Source organism: Orcinus orca, chromosome 3 (assembly GCF_937001465.1).
Source record: "Orcinus orca chromosome 3, mOrcOrc1.1, whole genome shotgun sequence".
Lineage (NCBI taxonomy): Eukaryota > Metazoa > Chordata > Mammalia > Artiodactyla > Delphinidae > Orcinus > Orcinus orca.
This window is the reverse complement of record NC_064561.1, coordinates 38,577,208-38,602,300: the sequence shown is the minus strand read 5'-3', so window position 1 is coordinate 38,602,300 and position 25,093 is coordinate 38,577,208. Positions and strand designations below refer to the sequence as shown.

The 25,093-nt window shown below is 41.9% G+C and overlaps 1 protein-coding gene across 25 annotated transcripts in view; it reads left to right on the top strand.

The window, feature by feature from the left end:
* ADRA1B (adrenoceptor alpha 1B) overlaps positions 1-25,093 on the top strand; it is a 633,734-nt gene that overhangs the window by 423,684 nt on the left and 184,957 nt on the right. For 23 of the 25 annotated variants that reach the window (XM_049708459.1, XM_049708460.1, XM_049708476.1 and 20 more), the window contains one exon: positions 10,717-11,049. The gene's annotated coding sequence lies outside the window, so the exon portion shown is untranslated. The remainder of the gene's footprint in view (positions 1-10,716; positions 11,050-25,093) is intronic. The other 2 variants (XM_049708467.1, XM_049708464.1) reach the window with 1 other exon arrangement.

Sequence of the window (25,093 nt, the reverse complement as noted above, 5' to 3'; positions counted from 1 at the left end):
GTTTATTGACTTTGATAAGTAACTTGAGGGAAACCAGCAGATTGCTGGCACAGAATAACTGAGGGAGGATCAAGTGTAGTGGAGGAAGAGAGGGGGAGGAGTTCGTCGAAGTCTTGTCTGAGGAGGTGACTGAGACCAGATACAACAATTGGCAGATATCCATGATTGTTTAAAAAAAAAGAAAAGAAAAGAAAACTTGAGGTTTTTCTTGTTGTTGTTTTGCTTATTTTAATAGGAAGATAAGTTTCCTTTAGCTCCATGTCGGGCCCTAATTATAGTCTGGGGTCCCAGAAAAGTCTGTTTTTTCCGATTACCAATTGACAGCTTCTCCAATATTCAGTATTTGCAGACAGCTGTCACATCTCTCCTATCCCCTCAAATCCCTCCTTCCCCTGGACCCCTTCAAGCAGCCCCACAGGGTTTGGAGACCCAGATATGTGCTGCAGTTATTAAGAATAGCCAGTAGCAGCAAGGATTCAGGTAAACAAGGAGGTCACAGAGACCCCCACTGTAAAGGTTATGTGGACCCTCCCAACATCTTGGGGATAACTGGTCCAACTCCCACAGCATTGCTTGTTCATTTCCCTACAGCTGCTGCTAACTGCTGGTTCCCATCAGGCATTAAATTCTCTGAGATTGGGAGGGAGCAGGCGGGGTTAGAGCCTTCAAAGGCTCCCACTGGAAGCCTTCTCTCTCTCTTGAAAACACTTTATTTTTTCGATGTTAAAATCATGTCCCTCCCCCCTGGTTTGAACACCAAAACAAACCTAGCTGTCCCCAGTGCTGGGCCCAAACCACAGGCGTGTGGCTGGGGAGCCAAAGAGGCAGCAGGAGGAGCTGCTCAGAGTCTTGCTCCTCCAGATTCCTGCTGGGCTCCACTCAGGAGGCAGGGAGGCTGTGTTCTGCAAAGACCCAGCCTCCCCTTCTTCACAATTAAACAGGACAGCACCTCAAGGGCAACAAGTCTGCCCTGCCCCCGAGGTGGCTCACAGGAGGTAGAGGCCTATGCAAGCTCCTGAGGCCTCTGAGTTAGCTGATACCTCCTTCCCTACCTGCCAGGAATGGTCCCCAGCAGCTCTGGTGGCTCCCAGAGAGTCAAAAGGCTGAGGCCTGAGATCCAGGCGGTGTCCACAACTGTTTTCTCTGCTTGGTTTGGAGATAAAAACAACTGCTGCTTCTTGCTTTCTCACAATTTCCACTGAGGTCACTTGGGGCAAGACTGAGTCAGGGCTTCCAGAAGGTCTGGCAATAGCGTGGAAGCAAACAGTGGTGCTATTAGCACAGGACACACTCTCCCCAGCCGCCTCCACAGCAGGGGAATCAGAGCAGCATCATACAGCTTGCAAAACTGGCCTTCAGTGGCCTTCACACCACTTTGTCCGCTTCACTCAGCCTGACCTGTAGATATGGTTTCCCCTGACTCATATCACCTCTCTCCGCTATACCCCACCCCTGCCTTGCTTAGGGTTGCAGGTAGGACGAGGTGAGTGAGGGACCCAAGGTGCAAAATTGAAGGAGGCAATCACTCTCCAGGTCATGCAAGTTCAGTGTTTTTTGCACTCTGGGTGTGTGCATCCTACTGCAGGTCCTGCAGATGCTACCTAAACCTGGTCCCTGAGGATATAGTTTATTTCTCTGATCTCTCCCAAACTCCATCCATTAGAAAAAATCTATACGTGGCTTCACACTCCTATGTAAAAGATCAAGTCCAGCTTGGAGAGGTCTTTCTGTTTGTTTGTTTTTTAGCCAGACAGTACTTTAATTTTTCTGTTGTTGTTGTTGCCAGTGCTTAAAATTCAGAAGAGTTCCAATGAAAAAAATCCTCGTTTCTAGCTTCTTTTGAAAACACAGAAGATATGGCCTCTCTGGCTGGAGTGGAGCCACAGCTGCCTCTTTAGGCCCACTGGACATGGCCTGTGCTCTCCAGCCCCCCAGAGCCCCACCTGTGCCAACTTACCATTCATATTACCTTCTTAGCCCCCATAGGCATTTGAGGTTGAACCTTCGATCTAAAGACAGATTATGTCCAGACATAAAGTAGCTTGTCTCTTACGGTGCAATTCTGGCAGCAGTGACTGACTAGGGTGGGAGACGGGGGCAGGAAGGAAACAGAGAAGATTTCCCGATGTCCTTGAACTCGGACCATGGAGGCAAGTCCCCATTCCACCAGCCAGGGTGCAGAAAAGACTAAAACTTGCAGTTTGGGGGAAGAAACATGTTACGTGACAGCATCAGAAGAGCTGCGGAGATAAAGGGATGAAACTTGAGTTGAAAACAGCACTGACCAAAGGTCAGGAGGCCTGCCTGGGTATCCCACATTTGCCCCTGACTTCTGTGTAATGTTGGACACAACCACTCCTGAAACTTCAGCTTCCTCGTCTCTTAATAAGGAGAGTCAGGCTGGATTATTTCTGAGATCCGTCCTAGCTCTAACTCTCTTGAATGTAATGGTTACTATTCTTCAGTGGAATTATTCTAGTAAAAGAGAATCTCAGCATTGTTTGGGCCAGCTTAAAAGAGCAGTTGAGAGGAGATCAGAAACCACATTTCATCGATAGCGTGGAATTTTGCACGTTTTGCAGTGCTCTACTTATCCTTTCATAAGTTCTCTGATTCTGCTGAGAATATACACATAGAGGAGCTCAAACAGTAGCCTGACTCAACAGTCTCTTGCCTTAAAAACTGCTCGTCTGCTTGAAAATTCACTAGGTGTGAAATCTAGTTTGCTAAAGGCTGTGTCTCTACCTTGAAGATGCTGGAGGAGAAGAAAGCTCCCTGTCCGCCCTGTGGGGGGCAATCCAAGTGGAATTCAATGCAACAGGCACTAACAAATATCTAAGCAGCACTCTACACAGTGTAGACTCTGGGAGGATACCAGGAAATACATCCAGGAGTAAAGCCCACTCCTTGTCCTTGAGGAGATTACAGTAGGGCAGAGAGGTCAGCACAACAGCCACAGAATCCAAATGCACAGCAGAGTAAGATAAAAGTCAATCAGAGTTATAAAGTGCTAGGAGGAGTCAAAAACAGGAAGGGGTTACATAGGCCTACGGTGTGAACTTTAGACTATTAGTGAAGGATGAATAGATGAGGATGGGCAGGAAGGAACAGTGGCTTCAGTTACTCACTGATCTACCAAGGATGAAAGTTTCCTACTGCCTAACATTGCCTTAGGCACTGGGATGTAAGGGTTAACAAGACAGGAGGGAGTCCTGCTTTCATGGAACTTACTTTCTAGTGAGGGACTTAGACAAGTATACAAATACATAAGCTAATTTCAGATATTGTTGAATGCTATGAAGAATATGAAATGAAATGATTACCATAGATGTTGATTGTAAGATGGACAGGGAAGACCTCCCTGAGGAGGCTCCAGTTGAGCTGTGTCATGGGATCATCTGGAGAAGAGCACCCCGAGTCATTTCCAAATGTTGCACATTGCCAGTATCCCTGGGGGACAAAAATGCCCCCGGATGAGAACTAATATAGACCCTACTATAGCTAACACCATAAGGTTACTGGGGCTGACTTGAGTCTTTCTTAACCCAAGAATCCTGCATACAAAATGGTTTTAGCCACCAAATTAGGGGCAGCATGAATTGGTCCCCAGTAGAGAAAAGACAAATGCCCTCTTACAAAATGTTGTTTTACCTCCATATTCTGTGGCATACAGGCTTCTTCCATAGCCTCCGGTTCTCTACTTGAGTAAAAGTAATGTGGGGTAAGGGGCAAAGAGTGATGGAACCTAGGGGGGATATTCCATTCCAGGGCTATTAGCCCCCAGACAAAGGATAAGACAAAAGCTCCAATTTGCCCTTTTTAGTGCTAGGACAAGCCTCTTGCAATCCTGGCTCAAGATAGACAAGTCAGCATCAGGAATTTATTTCAGTTATCCCTATTGTTTAAGGTACAGTTTTCATAGCTATGTTGATCTGTGTCTTTATTTTTGTTGTGCTTTTTAAAGACGACAAGAGGGAAAAATAAAGTATGATTTGATTCAACATATATAACAAGCCCCTACCTTGTCTTCACTACATCAGTTTTCTCATGGGCACAAGAAAAGGCACAGTGGGATAGAATCCCCAGGTGCATCTGAGGAACTGCATGTCCTGGATATGGCTGGAGTGTGGGTTCCTGTGGGGCCCAAAAAGGACCAGGCTGCTTCCTTTGCTTATGCTGGGGTCCAGGCGGGGGTCAACAGCCAGGTTGGCCCCAGGATGAGCGTGGCATGAACATCTCTGCTAAGAAGTGATTGAGATCATATTTTTCAGGCTGGAATCTCAGTAAATTAGCTCCTCAAAGGATTATTCCTAAAACGTTAGCCGAGTGGCTGACAGGGTCTTGGTGCTCTGGCCGGGTGTCAGGCCTGAGCCTCTGAGGTGGGAGAGCCAACTTCAGGACACTGGTCCACCAGAGACCTCCCGACCACACGTAATATCAAATGGTGAAAGATCTCACAGAGATCTCCATCTCAAGGCTAAGACCCAGCTCCACTGAACAACCAGCAAGCTACAGTGCTGGACACCCTATGCCAAAAAACTAGCAAGACAGGAACACGACCCCACTCATTAGCAGAGAGGCTGCCTAAAATCATAATAAGGTCACAGACACCCCAAAAACCACCATTGGACGTGGTCCTGCCCACCAGAAAGACAAGATCCAGTCTCATCCACCAGAACACAGGCACCAGTCCCCTCCACCAGGAAGGCTACACAACCCACTGAACCAACCTTAGCCACTGGGGGCAGACACCAAAAACAATGGGAACTACGAACCTGCAGCCTGTGAAAAGGAGACCCCAAACACAGTAAGTTAAGCAAAATGAGAAGACAGAGAAACACACAGCAGATGAAGAAGCAAGGTAAAAACCCAACAGACCAAACAAATGAAGAGGAAATAGGCAGCCTACCTGGAAAAGGATTCAGAGTAATGATAGTAAAGATGATCGCAAATCTTGGAACTAGAATGGAGAAAATACAAGAAATATTTAACAAGGACCTAGAAGAACTAAAGAGTAAACAAACAATGATGAACAACACAATAAATGAAATTAAAAATTCTCTAGAAGGAATCAATAGCAGAATAACTGAGGCAGAAGAATGGATAAGTGACCTGGAAGATAAAATAGTGGAAGTAACTACCACAGAGCAGAAAAAAGAATGAAAAGAATTGAGGACAGTCTAAGAGACTTATGGGACAAAATTAAACGCACCAACATTTGAATTATAGGGGTCCCAGAAGAAGAAGAGAAAAAGAAAGAGATTGAGAAAATATTTGAAGCGATTATAGTTGAAAACTTCCCTAATATGGGAAAAGAAATAGCCAATCAAGTCCAGGAAGTGAAGAGAGTCCCATACAGGATAAATCCAAGGAGAAACATGCCAATATTAATAGTTTGATATTAATCAAACTATCAAAAATTAAATACAAAGAAAAAATATGAAAAGCAGCAAGGGAAAAGCAACCAATAACATACATGGGAATCCCCATAAGGCTAACAGCTGATCTTTCAGCAGAAACTCTGCAAGCCAGAAGGGAGTGGCAGGACATATTTCAAGTGATGAAAGGGAAAAACCTACAACCAAGATTACTCTACCCAGCAAGGATCTCATTCAGACTCAATGAAGAAATTAAAACCTTTACAGACAAACAAAAGCTAAGAAAATTCAGCACCACCAAACCAGCATTACAACAAATGCTAAAGGAACTTCTTTAGGCAGGAAACACAAGAGAAGGAAAAGACCTACAATAACAAACCGAAAACAATTAAGAAAATGGTAATAGGAACATACATATCGATAATTACCTTAAATGTAAATGAATTAAATGCTCCAGCCAAAAGACATGAACTGGCTGAATGGATAAAAAACAAAACCAGTATATATGCTGTCTACAAGAGACCCACTTCTTCAGACCTAGGGACACATACAGACTGAAAGTGAGGGGATGGAAAAAGATATTCCATGCAAATGGAATTCAAAAGAAAGCTGGAGAAGCAATTCTCATATCAGACAAAACAGACTTTAAAATAAAGACTATTACAAGAGACAAAGAAGGACACTACATAATGATCAAGGGATCAATACAAGAAGAAAATATAACAATTGAAAATATTTATGCACCCAACATAGGAGCACCTCAATACATAAGGCAAATGCTAACAGCCATGAAAGGGGAAATCGACAGTAACACAATCATAGGAGGGGACTTTAACACCCCACTTTCACCAATGGACAGATCATCCAAGATGAAAATAAATAAGGAAACACAAGCTTCAAATGGCACATTAAACAAGATGGACTTAATTGATATTTATAGGACATTCCATCCAGAAATAACAGAATACACCTTCTTCTCAAGTGCTCATGGAACATTCTCGAGGATAGATCGTATTTGGGTCACAAATCAAGCCTCCGTAAATTTAAGAAAATTGAAATCATATCAACTATCTTTTCTGACCACAACGCTATGAGACTAGATATCAATTACAGGAAAAAAAATCTGTAAAAAATACAAACACATGGAGGCTAAACAATACACTACTTAACAACCAAGAGATCACTGAAGAAATCAAACAGGGAATCAAAAAATACCTAGAAACAAATGACAATGAAAATATGGTAACCCAAAACCTATGGGATGCAGCAAAAGCAGTTCTATGAGGGAAGTTTATAGCAGTACAGTCCTACCTCAAGAAACAAGAAACATCTCAAACACACAACCTAAGCTTACACCTAAAGCAATTAGAGAAAGTAAAACAAAAAAAACCCAAAGTTAGCAGAAGGAAAGAAGTCATAAAGATCAGACCAGAAATAAATGAAAAAGAAATGAAGGAAACAGTAGCAAGGATCAATAAAACTAAAAGCTGGTTCTTTGAGAAGATACACAAAATTGATAAACCATTAGCCTGACTCATCCAGAAAAAAAGAGAGAAGACTCAAATCAGTAGAATTAGAAAAGAAAAAGGAGAAGTAACAACTGACACTGCAGAAATACAAAGGATCATGAGAGATTCCTACAAGCAACTCTATGCCAATAAAATGGACAACCTGGAAGAAATGGACCAATTCTTAGAAAAGCACAACCTTCTGAGACTGGACCAGGAAGAAATAGAAAATATAAACAGACCAGGGCTTCCCTGGTGGCACAGTGGTTGAGAGTCCACCTGCTGATGCAGGGGACACGGGTTCATGCCCCAGTCCGGGAGGATCCCACATGCCGCAGAGCGGCTGGGCCCGTTAGCCATGGCTGCTGAGCCTGCGCGTCCAGAGCCTGTGCTCCGCAACGGGAGAGGCAACAACAGTGAGAGGCCTGCATACCACAAAAGAAAAATAAATAAAATCAAATTAAATTAAATAAACAGACCAATCACAAGCACTGAAATTGAGACTGTGATTAAAAACCTTCCAACAAACAAAAGCCCAGGACCAGATGGCTTCACAGGTGAATTCTGTCAAACATTTAGAGAAGAGCTAACACCTATCCTTCTCAAATTCTTCCAAAACATAGCAGAGGGAGGAACACTCCCAAACTCATTCTACGAGTCCACCATCACCCTAATACCAAAACCCGACAAAGATGTCACAAAGAAAGAAAACTACAGGCCAATATCGCTGATGAACATAGATGCAAAAATCCTCAACAAAATACTAGCAATCAGAATCCAACAGCACATTAAAGGGATCATACTCGATGATCAAGTGGGGTTATCCTAGGAATGCAAGATTCTTCAGTATACACAAATCAATCAATGTGATACATCATATTAACAAATTGAAGGATAAAAACCATATGATCATCTCAATAGATGCAGAGAAAGCTTTCAACAAAATTCAACACCCATTTATGTTAAAAACCCTCCAGAAAGCAGGCATAGAGGGAACTTACCTCAAAATAATAAAGGCCATATATGACAAACCCACAGTCAGCATTGTTCTCAATGGTGAAAAACTGAAACCATTTCCACTAAGATCAGAAACAAGACAAAGTTGCCCACTCTCACCACTCTTATTCGACATAGTTTTGGAAGTTTTAGCCACAGCAACAGAGAAGAAAAAGAAATAAAAGGAATACAAATTGGAAAAGAAGAAGAAAAACTGTCACTGTTTGCAGGTGACATACTATACATAGAGAATCCTAAAGATGCCACCAGAAAACTACTAGAGCTAATCAATGAATTTGGTAAAGTAGCAGGATACAAAATTAATGCACACAAATCTCTGGCATTCCTATACACTAATGATGAAAAATCTGAAAGAGAAATTAAGGAAACACTCCCATTTACCATTGCAAGGAAAAGGAATAAACCTACCTAAGGAGACAAAAGACCTGTATGCAGAAAACTATAAGACACTGATAGAAAGAAATTAAAGATGATATAAGCAGATAGAGAGATATACCATGTTCTTGGATTGGAAGAATCAACATTGTGAAAATGACTATACTACCCAAAGCAATCTACAGATTCAGTTTAATCCCTATCAAACTACCAATGGCATTTTTTATAGAACTAGAACAGAAAATTTCACAGTTTGTATGGAAACACAAAAGACCCTGAATAGCCAAAGCGATCTTGAGAAAGAAAAACAGAGCTGGAGGAATCAGGCTCCTGGACTTCAGACTATATTACAAAGCTACAGTAATCAAGAGAGTATGGTACTGGCACAAAAACAGAAATATAGATCAATGGAACAGGATAGAAAGCCCAAAGATAAAGCCACACACATATGGTCACCTTATCTTTGATAAAGGAGGCAAGAATAAACAATGGAGAAGACAACCTCTTTAAGAAGTGGTGCTGGGAAAAGTGGACAGCTGCATGTAAAAGAATGAAATTAGAACACTCCCTAACACCATACACAAAAATAAACTCCAAATGGATTAAAGACCTAAATGTAAGGCCAGACACTATCAAACTCTTAGAGGAAAACATAGGCAGAACACTCTATGACATAAATTACAGCAAGATCCTTTGTGACCCACCTCCTAGTGAAATGAAATAAAAACAAAAATAAACAAATGGGACCTAATGAAACTTAAAAGCTTTTGCACAGCAAGGGAAACTATACACAGGATGACAAGACAACCCTCAGAATGGGAGAAAATATTTGCAAACGAAGCAACTGACAAAGGATTAATCTCCAAGATATACAAGCAGCTCATGCAGCTCAATATCAAAAGTACAAACAACCCAATCCATAAATGGGCAGAAGACCTAAATAGACATTTCTCCAAAGAAGATATACAGATTGCCAACAAACACAGGAAAGGATGCTTAACATCACTAATCATGAGAGAAATGCAAATCAAAACTACAATGAGGTATCACCTCACAACGGTCAGAATGGTCATCATCAAAAAAATCTACAAACAATAAATGCTGGAGAGGGTGTGGAGAAAAGGGAACCCTCTTGCACTGTTGGAGGGAATGTAAATTGATACAGCCACTATGGAGAACAGTATGGAGGTTCCTTAGAAAACTAAAAATAGAAGTACTGTATGACTCAGCAATCCCACCACTTGGCATATACCCTGAGAAAAACATAATTCCAAATGAATCATGTACCACAGTGTTCATTGCAGCACTATTTACAGTAGCCAGGGCATGGAAGCATCCTAAGTGTCCATCGACAGATGTATGGATAAAGAAGATGTGGCACATATATACAATGGAATATTACTCAACCATAAAAAGAAACTAAATTGAGTTATTTGTAGTGAGGTGGATAGACCTAGAGAGTGTCATACAGTGTGAAGTAAGTCAGAAAGAGAAATACAAATACTGTATGCTAACACATATATATGGAATCTTAAAGAAAACAAAAAAAAGGTTCTGAAGAACCTAGGGGCAGGACAGGAATAAAGATGTACAGGTAGAGAATGGACTTGAGGACACAGGGAGGGCGAAGTGTAAGGTGGGACGAAGTGAGAGAGTGGCATGGACATATGTACACTACCAAATGTAAAACAGATAGCTAGTGGGAAGCAGCTGCATAGCACAGTGAGATCAGCTCGGTGCTTTGTGTCCCACTAGAGAGGCGGGATGGGGAGTGTGGGAGGGAGACGTAAGAGGGAGGGGATATGGGGATATATGTATACATATAGCTGATTCACTTTGTTATACAGCAGAAAGTAACACACCATTGTAAAGCAATTATACTCCAGTAAAGATGTTTAAAAAAAAAGGGGGGGGGCCAGGGTGCAGAGGAAGACCAAAGCCAGTTCTTCAAGGGTCTTGAAGTTTAAGTTTATCCTATAGGACACAGATAATAGGGAGCCATGGAAGGCTCAGAAGCAGGGAAATATCACTGTGAGACCTACGCTCGGGTATAGGCAGGGAATAGACATTTCTATGTGAGAAGAGTGAAGAGTCTGAGGACTTGCCCTCCTATTTAATACCTGAGGGGCTAATATTCACTTTCAGCCGAGTTGACCTTCTGGATTTTATTGCAACCCTGTGTCTCCACCTTTTGGCATGGCTCAGCGTGAGAGCTGCAGGGGCAAGAGCCAGGAGCCTCCCTGGGAACACAAGCTCTCGCCATCAGTTGCTCCATTGCTCAGGGGGGATTCCAGCTCCCAAGGGTCATGAGGCCTTGCCCCTGGAAGGAGTGGGGGATGAAGCTGCCTCGGTGTGACTCAGAAAACAGATCCAGGCTTGGCAGCAGTTGAGAACTGTTTGGAAACTTCATACCAGGTTTTGCTTTGTTTTGTTCACAGGCCCTCAGAGTAAGCTGCAGGAATAGGCTTCTGCGGTCTTGGATCTCCTATTGCTCCCCCGCTCCCACGAGCTGCCGAGGGCCTTTCCTGGCTTGGAGCCACACCCAAGTCCTCATCAGCGTGGTCATCTTCTTTCCAAAATTGAGCCTACCTACCACAGGGGGACCAGCATTTACCAGGTCAGCTCCAGGCAGAGGTGAAGGATGACTAGAGCTGTTAATGAACACCACCACCAAAATACTTGTGATCTATCGAATGACTCGATTCCCACATGGTGGATGTCAAGTTTAGTACATGTGTCCTGTCATCTGATGGCCAGAACAGCTTAATGAAGTAGGTACAAGTATTTTCTTCATTTATCAGATAAACTGAGGCACAGAGAGCAACTTGCGGCTGGTATTTTGCAAAACCTAGATTCAAAGCTGGTTCTTACTCCAAAGCTGGGGCTCTGTGGCCCACCAATCTCCCATTTCTCAGCACTTCCCTTGGGCAGCTGCCCCTTTCTCTACCCACCAAGTACCCATTGCCTTGCAGCTGTGTTTTCTCACGTAAACATCCAGTTCCTCCCACATGCAGCTCATTTGTCGGGGGAGTCTCAGCTCTGCCATGAATTAGTTCTGTGACCCTGGAAAAAGTCCTTTAAGCTACCTGGGCCTCAGTTTGCCTATCAATAAAATGGGGATGCCCTCCCTTTTTTATAGTCAGTGTAGGGATTTAATCCTCTGCTCCTAATACGTCAGAAACCTGTTTGGGACACATAATCGAAAGGTCTTATTATGTCGATGCAGAAGTGACACATAGGCAGAGGTTCGAGTCCTGCCTGAGGCATTGAACACCCAGGAGGTCTCCACAAGTAGACTGGAGTAACAGGTGTCTGCACCGGGGGGCAGCTCTGACCCAGCCAATTCTGCTGGCAAAGCTTGCTCTTGGCTCTTTCCATGGAGAGAAGTCACATTCCACAGCCTGGCAGCCCAGCACCAGGAAACAGCCCTGCTCAGACACAAGGAAAATGAACATCAAAGGGGCTCTGTTGGTTTATAAAAGTATTATGAGCCTCCAAGTTCTCTTGTTCGTTGCCAAGGTGAGAAGACAAGGGAGGAGAGAGACTGGGTCCAAGGAAAGCATGGAGGATCTCCTTGTTCTTAGCTGTTAAACAAAAGCACTGTCTCCCCCAGGCTGAGGCCAATAGCTTTCTCTACAGGCTGGCTATGCTCTGCTGTGTTCGCAGCTCAGCCTTGGGTCTGATTAACAGGAACCTAGAAGCATCATTTTAGGGCTTCTATCACATCTGCTGTGTTCATTTCCTGGAGTTTTTGTAGCAAAGTACCCACAAACTGGGTGGCTTAGAGAAATAGAAATGTACTGTTTAACAGCTCTGGAGGCTAGAAGTCCAAAATCAAGGTGGTGGCAGGGCCATATTCCCTCTGAAATGTATAGGAGAAAGATCCTTCTGGCCTCTTTCAGCTTCTGATAGTGTTACTGACTCTGGTCCTTGGACTCTTTAATCAATAGAAATTGATAGGCTAGACAAGGAATTCAGGCAAGGCTTTACTGGGACCTGTGCTACAGGATGAGGGAGCAAAAACAAGTAACAGGTTCCTTTGTTCACTCCCTGAGGAGGGGCGGGCTGGTTCCGAAGGTGGAAGGAGGGTAGGGGCAGATGGATGGGTTGGGCCGCAGGGCTGGTTTCAGTGGACTGCCCACCCCCTGTGTTGCACCCTGCTTTTGCTCCTGGCACCTCAGAAGTGGCAGTTGGTTTGTGACCTTTGTGTATCTTATTGTTCATAATTGCTCCAGCTGTGGACGCGTGCAGTACTTTTAGTCCCTTATGGTTTCTTTGTATTCTGTTGCTCGGAGGAGACGTTTGTCCACGTGTAAGCACTCCGGTAAAGGGTCCCAAGTCCCAGCCTGTTTCAATAGCTCTGGGGACTCCTCAGCTTGTGACCTCTTACCTCCAATCTCTGCCTCCCCCATGGCATTCTCCCCGTAGCTTCACACCATCTTCTGTCTAGGAGCACCTGTGTCCAAGTTTCCCCTTCTTAGAAGGACACAAGTCATTTGGATTAGGGCCTACCACAATGACCTCATTTTTACTTGGTTACCTCTGCAAAGGCTCTTTTTCCAAATTAGGTCACATTCTGAGGTGTAGGGGTTAAACTTTGACATATCTTCTTGGGGAGCACACTTCAGCCTATAATGCCTGCCCTTCTCACTCTGTAGAAAAAAAATGGCCCAAAAGATTTGGATTTGATTTCATTTATGCCCATAACTGGCTTCTTGGTGTTGACAAGTGATTTTCAACATGGTTCCTCATCTTGCTGACTTGGGAGGAAGATTAAATGAGATTATAGAAATTACTAACTATATAATTTGAAGTGACCTCTGAGATCATGCAGCATTTCCCAAAATACTCATGAGAGTATTAATCCTACAAAGTCCTTTTGGGGTAACAGTGGGGAGTGGTGCTACGAGTCCCTCTCAGAGACTCTCACTGTGCATTAGCAGGCCAAAGGCTCTGAGAAGTCCTATGGTAAAAATACCTTTTTGTCCCAGCATCTCCCACATTAATTTCACCATGGAACCCTATTATTTAGATAATCTCTGGTAGCACTCTCTTGATCACTGATCCACCCTTGGGAAATAGTCGTCTAGATTAATATCTCTAGTTCATTAGAAAACCAGGACTTAGACTTCTATCACCTCCTACATAAACTATCCCCAAATCCCAAATCCTCATTTTAGGCTCAGCTTTGAGGGGAACCCAAACTGAAACAGATCTTTGTTCCCCAGAATAAAATCATCTTTATGGCTATTTAAAAATTTTTTTAATACTATGTACTCGTTAGTAAATTTTCAAAGAATGCGGAAAAGAATAAGAAAGATAAGTAAAGCTCACCTTAAATATAAGGATAAGTAAAGCCACCCAAAAATAACTGGCTAAAATGAGATCTTTATTATTTGTGCCACATTTTGATTACAGAAGGAGGTGATGAGGCTTAGGAACTGGGATGGGAGCTGGACCCAGAATCAGTGAGCTCAGAAGCGCGTCCTGATGTTAGTTAGCTCTTGCTCAAATTTTATGCAAGTCCCTTGGCCTCCCTGTGCCTCGGCTTCCCCTTACCCCTTTAGGGAAAAATGTGTCTGTCTATTGCAGAGCCTGAAGATTGGTAATATTAATGGCTATCATTTTTGGGGTGCCTACTGGGTACACACAATATTATATTACATGTTATTTCATCCAGGAAATTAACTTAGATGCAGGTGAGATCATTGAGGCTTTGAGAATTTAAGTGACTTTCTTAAGGTTCTACAGCTGATGGCAGTAACAGGGGCAGAATTTGAACCCAAATCTGCCTAACCCTGCAGCTTCTTACATAACCACAACTCTATGGTTTCTTATACCACGTACTGCAAAAATCAGTTGTGTTTTCTGACTTCTTGGCTCCTGTTAAATGATTTTGCTATGTTTGGGATAATTTCAGCTCTGTGCATCCCACTTCTCCTAAGCAGAACTTAGAAATCTCAAAGCAAATTCCAGCCTTTCTTGCAACTTGAATGAAGACATGCATCTCAGGTTCCACCAATCGGACACACTCCTATACACTTTGATTCCAAAAGAGCAACTTAAGGAAAGAAATTTCCAGAAGATCCGTTTTGCTGGCAGAATGGTGGCAAGAGGTCTGACTTTTGGGATGACAACATTTGTAAGGTTGAGATCCTGGCGCAGAAGCAGTGGTGGTTTCCTCGGGGGCTTGGTGGTCCCTCCACCACAGAAGGGGCAGTGATCCCCCCTCAGTCCAGTTCTAGGGAGTGATGTTTTCATTGCTCCTGGAAGCTCAGCTTCAAGCCTGGCTCTCCATTTCTCCTAACAACTCTGAGAGCTCCCAGGATCCTCTTGATAAACAACTTCTCTGCCCAGTTAGCCAGAGTCACCTTCTGTTGCTTGCCACCAGAATGATACCTCTCACTACCCAGAATCCCAATTGCTTTATGTATCTACATAGTAACGAATAGAGCCAGTCCATTTCTGATCAATTTGATCAAAATAGGCAACAAATTCATTTTGATCCCAAAAGGAACTTTTGGCCAAAGTTATACAAATTGTTTTCAACTGTGCTGATCATAGTACCCATCAATGGCTAAATCTCCAGTTCATATTGCACTTTGTGCCTGGAGTCTAGGTGTCAGAAGCCAAAAAGAAACTAGGCTTGCCTGAATGAGTTTTCTGAAAGAAGTTTAATTGGAAATCATAGTTATCCTTTCACCCAACAGTTCTCAAACATTATATCCCCCAAACACTTTTATGCTCTTAAAAATATTGAGGACCCAAACAACGTTTGTGTAGGTTATATCTATCCACACCTACTGTATTCAAAGTTAAAACTGAAAAGAAATTATTTATACTTTTATTTTCAAAAATAATAAAAACATTACATGTTAATATAAATAACACATTTTTAAAATAACTATATTTTCCACACTACAAAAAAATTAGTAAGAAGAGGGGCATTGTTTGACATTTCTGCAAATTTGTTTTCTTATTTATTTATTTTTGAATTTTTGAATTTTTGAATTTTTTTTTTTTTTTATTAGCAGGTTCTTATTAGTTATCCATTTATACATATTAGTGTATACATGTCAATCTCAATCTCCCAGTTCATCCCAGCCCCCCCAGCCACTTTCCCCCTTGGTGTCCATACGTTTGTCTCTACATCTGTGTCTCAGTTTCTGCCCTGCAAACCGGTTCATCTGTACCATTTTTCTAGGTTCCATATATATGTGTTAATATACAATGTTTGCTTTTCTCTTTCTGACTTACTTCACTCTGCATGACAGTCTCTAGATTCATCCACATCTCTACAAATGAACCAATTTCGTTCCTTTTTATGGCTGAGTAATATTCCATTGTATATATGTGCCACATCTTCTTGATCCATTCCTCTGCTGATGAGCATTTAGGTTGCTTCCATGACCTGGCTATTGTAAATAGTGCTGCAATGAAGATTGTGGTGAATGAGTCTTTTTGAATTATGGTTTTCTCTGGGTATATGCCCAGTAGTGGGATTGCTGGGTCATATGGTAGTTCTATTTGTAGTCTTTCAAGGAACCTCCATATTGTTCTCCATAGTGGCTGTATCAATTTACATTCCCACCAACAGTGCAAGAGGGTTCCCTTTTCTCCATACCCTCTCCAGCATTTGTTGTTTGTAGATTTTCTGACCTTGCCCATTCTAACTGGTGTGAGGACCCCATTGTAGTTATGATTTGCATTTCTCTAATGATTAGTGATGTTGAGCAGCTTTTCACGTGCTTCTTGGCCATCTGTCTGTCTTCTTTGGAGAAATGTCTGTTTAGGTCTTCTGCCCATTTTCGGATTGGGTTGTTTGTTTCTTTAATATTGAGCTGCATGAGCTGTTTATATATTTTGGAGATTAATCCTTTGTCCATTGATCCGTTTGCAAATATTTTCTCCCATTCTGAGGGTTGTCTTTTTGTCTTGTTTATGATTTCCTTTGCTGTGCAAAAGCTTTTAAGTATCATTAGGTCCCATTTGTTTATTTTTGTTTTTATTTCTATTACTCTAGGAGGTGGATCAAAAAAGATCTTGCTGTGATTTATGTCAAAGAGTGTTCTTCCTATGTTTTCCTCTAAGAGTTTTATAGTGACTGCTCTTACATTTAGGTCTTTAATCCACTTTGAGTTTATTTTTGTGTATGGTGTTAGGGAGTGTTCTAATTTCATTCTTTTACATGTAGCTGTCCAGTTTTCCCAGCACCACTTATTGAAGAGACTGTCTTTTCTCCATTGTATATCCTTGCCTCCTTTGTCATAGATTAGTTGCCCATAGGTGCATGGGTTTATCTCTGGGCTTCTATCCTGTTCCATTGATCTATATTTCTGTTTTTGTGCCAGTACCATACTGTCTTGATTACTGGAGATTTGTAGTATAGTCTGAAGTCAGGGAGCCTGATTCTTCCAGCTCTGTTTTTTTCCCTCAAGACCACTTTGGCTCTTTGGGGTCTTTTGTGTCTCCATACAAATTTTAAGATTTTTTGTTCTAGTTGTGTAAAAACTGCCATTGGTAATTTGATAGGGATTGCATTGAATCTGTAGATTGCTTTGGGTAGTATAGTCATTTTCACAGTATTGATTCTTCCAATCCGAGAACATGGTATATCTTTCCATCTGTTCGTATCATCTTTAATTTCTTTCATCAGTGTCTTATAGTTTTCTGCATACAGGTCTTTTGTCTCCCTAGGTAGGTTTATTCCTAGCTATTTTATTCTTTTTGTTGCAATGGTAAATGGGAGTGTTTCCTTAATTTCTCTTTCTGATCTTTCATTGTTAGTGTATAGGAATGCAAGAGATTTCTGTGCATTAATTTTGTATCCTGCAACTTTACCGAGTTCTTGATTAGCTCTAGTAGTTTTCTGGTGGCATCTTTAGGATTCTCTATGTATAGTATCATGTCATCTGCAAACAGTGACAGTTTTACTTCTTCTTTTACAATTTGGATTCATTTTATTTCTTTTTCTTCTCTGATTGCCATGGCTAGGACTTCCAAAACTATGTTGAATAATAGTGGTGAGAGTGGACATCCTTGTCTTGTTCCTGATCTTAGAGGAAATGCTTTCAGTTTATCACCATTGAGAATGATGTTTCCTGTGGGTTTGTCGTATATGGCCTTTATTATGTTGAGGTAGGTTCCCTCTGTGCCCACTTTCTGGAGAGTTTTTATCATAAATGGGTGTTGAATTTTGTCAAAAGCTTTTTCTGCATCTATTGAGATGAACATATGGTTTTTATTCTTCAGTTTGTTAATATGGTGTGTCACATTGATTGATTTGCGTATACTGAAGAATCTTTGCATCCCTGGGATTAATCCCACTTGATCATGGTGTATGATCCTTTTAATGTGTTGTTGGATTCTGTTTGCCAGTATTTTGTTGAGGATTTTTGCATCTATATTCATCAGTAACATTGGTCTGTAATTTTCTTTTTTTGTAGTATCTTTTTCTGGTTTTGGTATCATGGTGACGGTGGCCTCATGGAATGAGTTTGGGACTCTTCCTTCTTCTGCAAGTTTTGGAAGAGTTTGAGAAGGATGGGTGTTAGGTCTTCTCTAAATTTTTGGTACAATTCACCTGTGAAGACATCTGGTCCTGGACTTTTGTTTGCTGGAAGATTTTAAATCACAGTTTCAATTTCATTACGTATGATTGGTCTGTTCATATTTTCTATTTCTTCCTGGTTCAGTCTTGGAAGGTTATACCTTTCTAAGAATTTGTCCATTTCTTCCAGGTTGTCCATTTTAGTGGCATAGAGCTGCTTGTAGTAGTCTCTTAGGATGCTTTGTACTTCTGCGGTGTCTGTTGTAACTTCTCTTTCATTTCTAATTTTATTGATTTGAGTCCTCTCCCTCTTTTCCTTGATGAGTCTGGCTAATGGTTTATCAATTTTGTTTATCTTCTCAAAGAACTAGCTTTTGGTTTTATGGATCTTTGCTATTGTTTTCTTTGTTTCTATTGTATTTATCTCTGCTCTGATCTTTATGATTTCTTTCCTTCTCCTAACTTTGGGTTTTCTTTGTTCTTCTTTCTCTAGTTCCTTTAGGTGTAGTTTTAGATTGTTTATTTGAGATTTTTCTTGTTTCTTGAGGTAGGCTTGTATTGGTATAAACTTGCCTTTTAGAACTGCTTTTGCTGCATCCCATAGGTTTTGGATTGTTGTGTTTTCATTGTCATTTGTCTCTAGGTATTTTTTGATTTCCTCTTTGATTTCTTCAGTGATCTCTTGGTTATTTAGTAACGTATTGTTTAGCATCCGTATGTTTGTGTTTTTTACGGTTTTTTCCCTGTAATTGATTTCTAATCTCATAGCGTTGTGGTCAGAAAAGATGCTTGATATGATTTCAATTTCCTTAAATTTACCGAGGCTTGATTTGTGACCCAAGGTGTGATCTATCCTGGAGAATGTCCCTTGCGCACTTGAGAAGAAAGTGTAATCTGCTGGTTTTGGATAGAATGTCCTATAAATATCAATTAAATCTATCTGGTCTATTGTGTCATTTAAAGCTTCTGTTTCCTTATTAATTTTCTGTGTGGACGATCTGTCCATTGGTGTAAGTGAGGTGTTAAAATTCCCCACTATTATCGTGTTACTGTCAGTTTCCTCTTTTATAGCTGTTAGCAGTTGCCTTATGTATTGAGGTGCTCCTATGTTGGGTGCATATGTATTTATAATTGTTATAATTGTCTTCTTGGATTGATCCCTTGATCATTATGTAGTGTCCTTCCTTGTCTCTTGTAACCTTTATTTCAAAGTCTATTTTAGTTGATACGAGTATTGCTACTCCAGCTTTCTTTTGATTTTCATTTGCATGGAATATCTTTTTCCATCCCCTCACTTTCAGTCTGTATGTGTCCCTAGGTCTGAAGTGGGTCTCTTGTAGACAGCATATATATGGGTCTTGTTTTTGTATACATTCAGCAAGACTGTGTCTTTTGGTTGGAGCATTTAATCCTTTAATCACCTTTAAGGTAATTATAGATATGTATGTTCCTATTACCATTTTCTTAATTGTTTTGGGTTTGTTTTTGTAGGTCCTTTTCTTCTCTTGTGTTTCCCACTTAGAGAAGTTCCTTTAGCATTTGTTGTAGAGCTGGTTTGGTGGTGCTGAATTCTCTTAGCTTTTGCTTGTCTGTAAAGCTTTTGATTTCTCCATTGAATCTGAATGAGATCCTGCGGGGTAGAATAAGCTTGGTTGTAGGTTCTTCCCTTTAATCACTTTAAATATGTCATGCCACTCCCTTCTGTCTTGTAGAGTTTCTGCTGAGAAATCAGCTGTAACCTTATGGGTTGTATGTTATTTGTCATTTTTCCCTGGCTCCTTTCAATAATTTTTCTTTGTGTTTAATTTTTGGAAGTTTGATTACTATGTCTCGGCATGTGTCTCCTTGGGTTTATCCTGTATGGGACTCTCTGCACTTCCTGGACTTGGGTGGCCATTTCCTTACCCATGTTAGGGAAGTTTTCAACTATAATCTCTTCAGATATTTTCTCGGGTACTTTCTCTCTCTCTTCTCCTTCTGGAACCCCTATAATGTGAATGTTGTTGTGTTTAATGTTGTCCCAGAGGTCTCTTTGGCTGTCTTCATTTCTTTTTATTCTTTTTTCTTTATTCTCTTCTGCAGCATTGATTTCCAGCATTCTGTCTTCCCCATCACTTATCTGTTCTTCTGCCTCAGTTATTCTGGTATTGATTCCTTCTATTGTAATTTTCATTTCAGTTATTATATTGTTCATCTCTGTTTGTTTGTTCTTTAATCTTCTGGGTCTTTGTTAAACATTTCTTGCATCTTCTCGATCTTTGCCTCCATTCTTTTTCCGAGGTCCTGGATCATCTTCTCTGTCATTATTCTGAATTCTTTTTCTGGAAGGTTGCCTATCTCCACTTCATTTAGTTGTTTTTCTGGGGTTTTATCTTGTTCCTTCATCTGGTACATAGCCCTCTGCCTTTTCATCTTTATCTTTCTGTGAATGTGGTTTTTGTTCCACAGCTGCCGGAATGTAGTTGTTCTTGCTTCTGCTGTCTGCCCTCTCTAGTGATATGATCGGTGTTGGGTGGGGATGAAGTGACAGTCTGCCAAAATCTGAACCATCCTTGGCAGGTTTGAGGTTTCTGTAGAGAAGTTTCTTGCCCCAGGTCTGACTGCCATAGCTCAGGAAAATAGTGTAGTCATTCCTCCTAGCATAGAATGTACTTCAGAAGAAGATGTTTAAGGGACCAGTGGCGCCTCGCTGCCTCCCCAGAGGCAGCCGTTCAACAGGTGCCTCAGTCAGAGCGCCACCCCACGGTGGGGTGTGTCGAGCCCGCCCGCAGCTCTCGGATCCACTCAGCTCCCTGCAAATTTGTTTAATGTCTGGCTTAACAGAAGATGATTAGATTCTCATATTTCTGCCTGCATTCATTTTGTTGTGTGTCACATGTCATGTGTCCTCTGGAAAACACCACTGTATACTTGTGAGAGAATGAGAATGGAAGAGGAGCAAATATCATTTAACATTATTATGAAAATAGTTTTAACACAAACCTCTTGAAAAGATCTCAGGAACCCCCAGGGCTCCCCAGACCACAGTTTGAGAACGACTACTCTAATCTCTAAACCTTTTCATGCCTTACATTGTAAGGCTTACATCCTAGGTTTCAAATGTGAGGTGCATCTGATTGACATGACAGTTCACATCCTACCTAAAAGCCTAATAATATGGCCTCAGTCTTCAGAATTATTCTATTCACTGGTCCATAATCCCTCTGCCTTGAGGTGTCATTGAGTATTAAAAGCTCTGTTCAAAAAGTCAGGAACTCTGGTTCTGGCACTAACTAGCTGTGTGATCTTGGATAGATCAGTTGTCCCCTCTAGGTCTTCAATATTCACTTGCCAAATAGATACTTGTTTACTTCATAAGATGGCTTAAAGATTAAATTGAATAGTAGGCATGAAAATGCTTTTTCATGCTTTTTACATCCATGTAATAGGATATTATACTATTATGTAAAATGATTTTATTATTTAGGATGCTTTGGGTTGCCAGTAATAGATAACATGACTCAAACAAGCTTAAATTTATTGACTTAACTGCAGAGTATAGAGGTGGCATGATCCTCAGGCATGGTTTGATCCACAGGATCCTGATGGAGTCCAGGCTCTGATTCATGTTTTCTACTATACTCTCCACTCTGCTCTATATAGCTTCAGTCTCAGCTAGTTCCCCCTCCTGTTAGTGACAATGACCACTGGACTTCTAATCCCACCTTATGCCATACTACCTGAGGTAAAGATAGAATTAATTCCAGAGGCTTCCATGAAAGAGAGAGGAACTTTCTAACCTAGGAGTCCTTAGCAAATGTCTCTTCTTTGATCCAAACTGGGTCAGGTGCCCATCCTTTAACTAATCTCCAAGGTCTGGATAATAAGATAAGCTGATTGACTCAATCTAATCAAAGTTTACTCTGGAGCTAGGGGTAGAATGACGTATCCAAACCACATGGCCTAGGAATTCTGCATTCTGTTAAGAAATGAGAAGGCAGCAATAGTTCTTTGGAAGGTAATCAAATGAATGTCCAATACGACATCATGGATCTGATTCACTGACCAAGGAAAATGATCACAACATACTGACAGTAAAAATTAGGTTAAAAAGAGTATGTCACCTAAGATACCTATCTTACAAAATGTGTGTGTGTGTGTGTGTGTGTGTGTGTGTGTGTGTGTGTGTGTGTGTATAAAATTCACTTAGTTGAAATGACTGCAGGATGGCATTATGGGTAACTATGCACTCTTGTTTGTTCATTAGTTTGTTTTTGGCTCATCTAGCTTTTATATAATACAAAGTGTTGTACTTTATGTAAATTTCACCACAGAAACAAGTCTATTATAAAGATATGAAGCCTGGTCACTGACCATCCCATTTCCTACTCCTATTCTAGTCTTACGTTCTAGCACCCACTAGCCTTCTGTCCTAGGACCTAAGACTGACCTTGGCTACCATCTCTCATGTCTCCTAATGGATCCCTAGACAAAGGGCTGAGCTAGCCACAAGAAACTTCTCCCATCTGTGTACATTTTGCTTCAACACCCCTAAGGAATCACTAAACCAGTATCTCTTGCTCAGAATAGAAAGTAGTCTATTTTCATTCATATGCAATTCTAATTTTCAGTGGTTCTCTTCCCCTCTCCTCCCCCTCTCCCCAAGCCCTCTATCAGCTCCCATGACCTCATCATGATATTTAGAATAATAGTCTTTTCCCACAGGTCATCAGCTTCTAAAATAAATATATTTCCATCAACGGAAGCTGCAGAGTCACCAAAATTATTATACTTCGGTTCAGAGTCACAAGCTCATTAAAGACTGATTATTGTGCTTTTCCAAAAAGAATGGCGGCGGAAGAAGCAGGATGATTCTTTATTATTTAACAAGGGAAAGAGATGCATAGGCAGATTAATGTAAAAGGCAGCCTTTAGAGGAGGTAGCTGAGAGAGCTAGCAGGTAAGAAAGTAAGGGAATAACAATCAAAAAAACCACTAAGGTCTTAATAAGTATTTCATTAGCCTCTGAATTTTTCTGCAAGACACCAACAGCAGTGAGGCAGCTTGGGCAGAAGGAAGACTCCAGAAGCCAGGAATTCTAGATCCCATACTGCACCTTACTGCACACTTACACCTTGTCCACCTCTCTGGGCCTGTGAAGTTGGGTAAAATCAGAGATGGCAAATGACTGACATCCCTCCACCGTCCCATCCTTCCTCTTCCTGGCAGCCATCACTAATCCTTTCCCAGTGAGCCCAGGTGTGCCCTGAGAATCAGCATCGTGCTTCAAGTAGCCACTCTCCATTTATCAGTGAACACATGAGGCTGTCTATTATCCCTGGGCTAATGATTTCTAAAATGCCCATAAAATTATGACACTCTGGTTTCCCTTTGCTGACCCTGTTAAGTGCTCATGTCTGGCATTTAACAATCAGTCATAACATTGCTAACATCATTCATAAAAACAGCTGATAGTTATTGAGTGCTTACTGTTGAGAGGAGGTTGAAACAATGGCAACACATCTGACTTTGAGTGTCAGAGGAACTGTCATGTGCAAGAGACAGTCAGTACAATCTGTGCAGCCCGAAAAGATAGGACTGGGGCCACTGAGTGCAAGTTTCAGGACGACAAATGGTGGTGTTTGCAAGGCCATGGGCTGACCCATATGAGGGTATTTCTCTGTTTCTGAAGGCATTTCAGGCAAAGTGGGCTCAGCTACTTCCTGGGGAGGCTGTAGAACATGACTCACAAGGCTAAACACCTACAAGGGCCAGGCAGGTAATGTTATCATGTGAGGCAGACACAGTGTAAGCAATGCTGGCCATGGTGAGGCCAATGGTAACCAGAGAGCACATGTCCAGTCTAACTGGGACAGCCACCAAGGTGCTGCAAACAAATGCAGCCCTGCGATTATCTCCTCCCTGCCTCCCAGCCCTCCAACTTCTCCTGTCTCCTTCCAAGCGAGCCTCTCTCTTTTTCCCTGCTGGGCAACTAGCAGTGTCTACCATAGATGCGTGTGTAATAAATGAGAAGGTGGTGTAAGTGGCAAGGTGCCATGGGAACACAGAGCAGAGGGAGTTGGATGTGGCATGATGGGGTTGATGGAGACCCCCGGCATTGGCTTTGGACTCTGAAGGGAGCTGGAGTCCAACCTGCAGAGGTAAAAAGGAAAGTCCGTCCAGACAGGAAAGTAGCACAAGCAAAGGCATTGGGATGAGAAAATGTTGGAGCAGAGGGAACATAAAGAAGGAAGAGATAAAGCTGGAAATGTAGGTCCCAGAAAGATCACAAAGGTGCTCAGATGCTTTGTCAAGGAACTTAGGCCTGATGATGTAGTTTAGGGGTTTTTATATTGTTCCTTGCTCCTCACCTTTCCCAGAGCAGCCCTCCTGGCCTCTTGACCCCAGTCCTTACCCATGCCGCCCCTGCAGGAGGATGGGAAACAGGCACAACTCATCTGATCTGTGAGTTGGATTTGGGAGGAAGAAACGGGTGTGGGTAGCTTAGGTCCCGTGGACCTGCCGGTCCACAGAGCACCTGTGTGCTGGCCTGTTCCCTGCCATGGCATCAGAGGCCAAGGTCTCCCCCCAGGGAGGCACATGGTGATCCTTCTCTGTCTGCAACTAAGTGTCTAATCCAGTGATGGAAGTACTAGAAAGCCTATTGGTCAGTACGACTAAAAGTGGCATTCTTCAAACGGCCTCATCAAAAAGAAAGGCAAATTTTTGTTCCTCGCTTGCCTGATTCTTGTGTTTCTTCAAATGGTTCAGAGCTCAGGCTTGCGGTGGAGTTGTGGAAAGGTATGGTTGACCCCCTGAAGCCCCAACAACAAACCCCTCCCCAGACCTACTAAATCTCAGAGGTTGAAGCCCAAACATATGTCTTTAAGAAAAGTTTCCAAAGTGTTTCTGATATACAACCCTGGTTAAGAACTGTTGACATAAGTACTAGGGAGCCATAGAAGGTTTTTGAGAAGGAGACTATGGCAGAGACTGAGATTTGCCTACCCAAGTATCTATATTCCTCATCACCCTTATTAACAAAACCTCCAAATTCATTTGGAGCAAAAATTTGTCCTTAAAACAGACTACATTTCCCAGGCTCCCTTGCAGACAGATATAGCCATGTGACTAAGTGCTGGTTAGTGAAATGAAAGCAGAAATGTGTGGTGGCATCTTCTGGGAAACTTTCTTAAAAGACAACTGGCACAGGCTCTTTTTTCCCTCATGTTTCACTTCTTCCTGTGACCTTCTCCCCAGAATATGGATGTGATGACCTTCTCCCT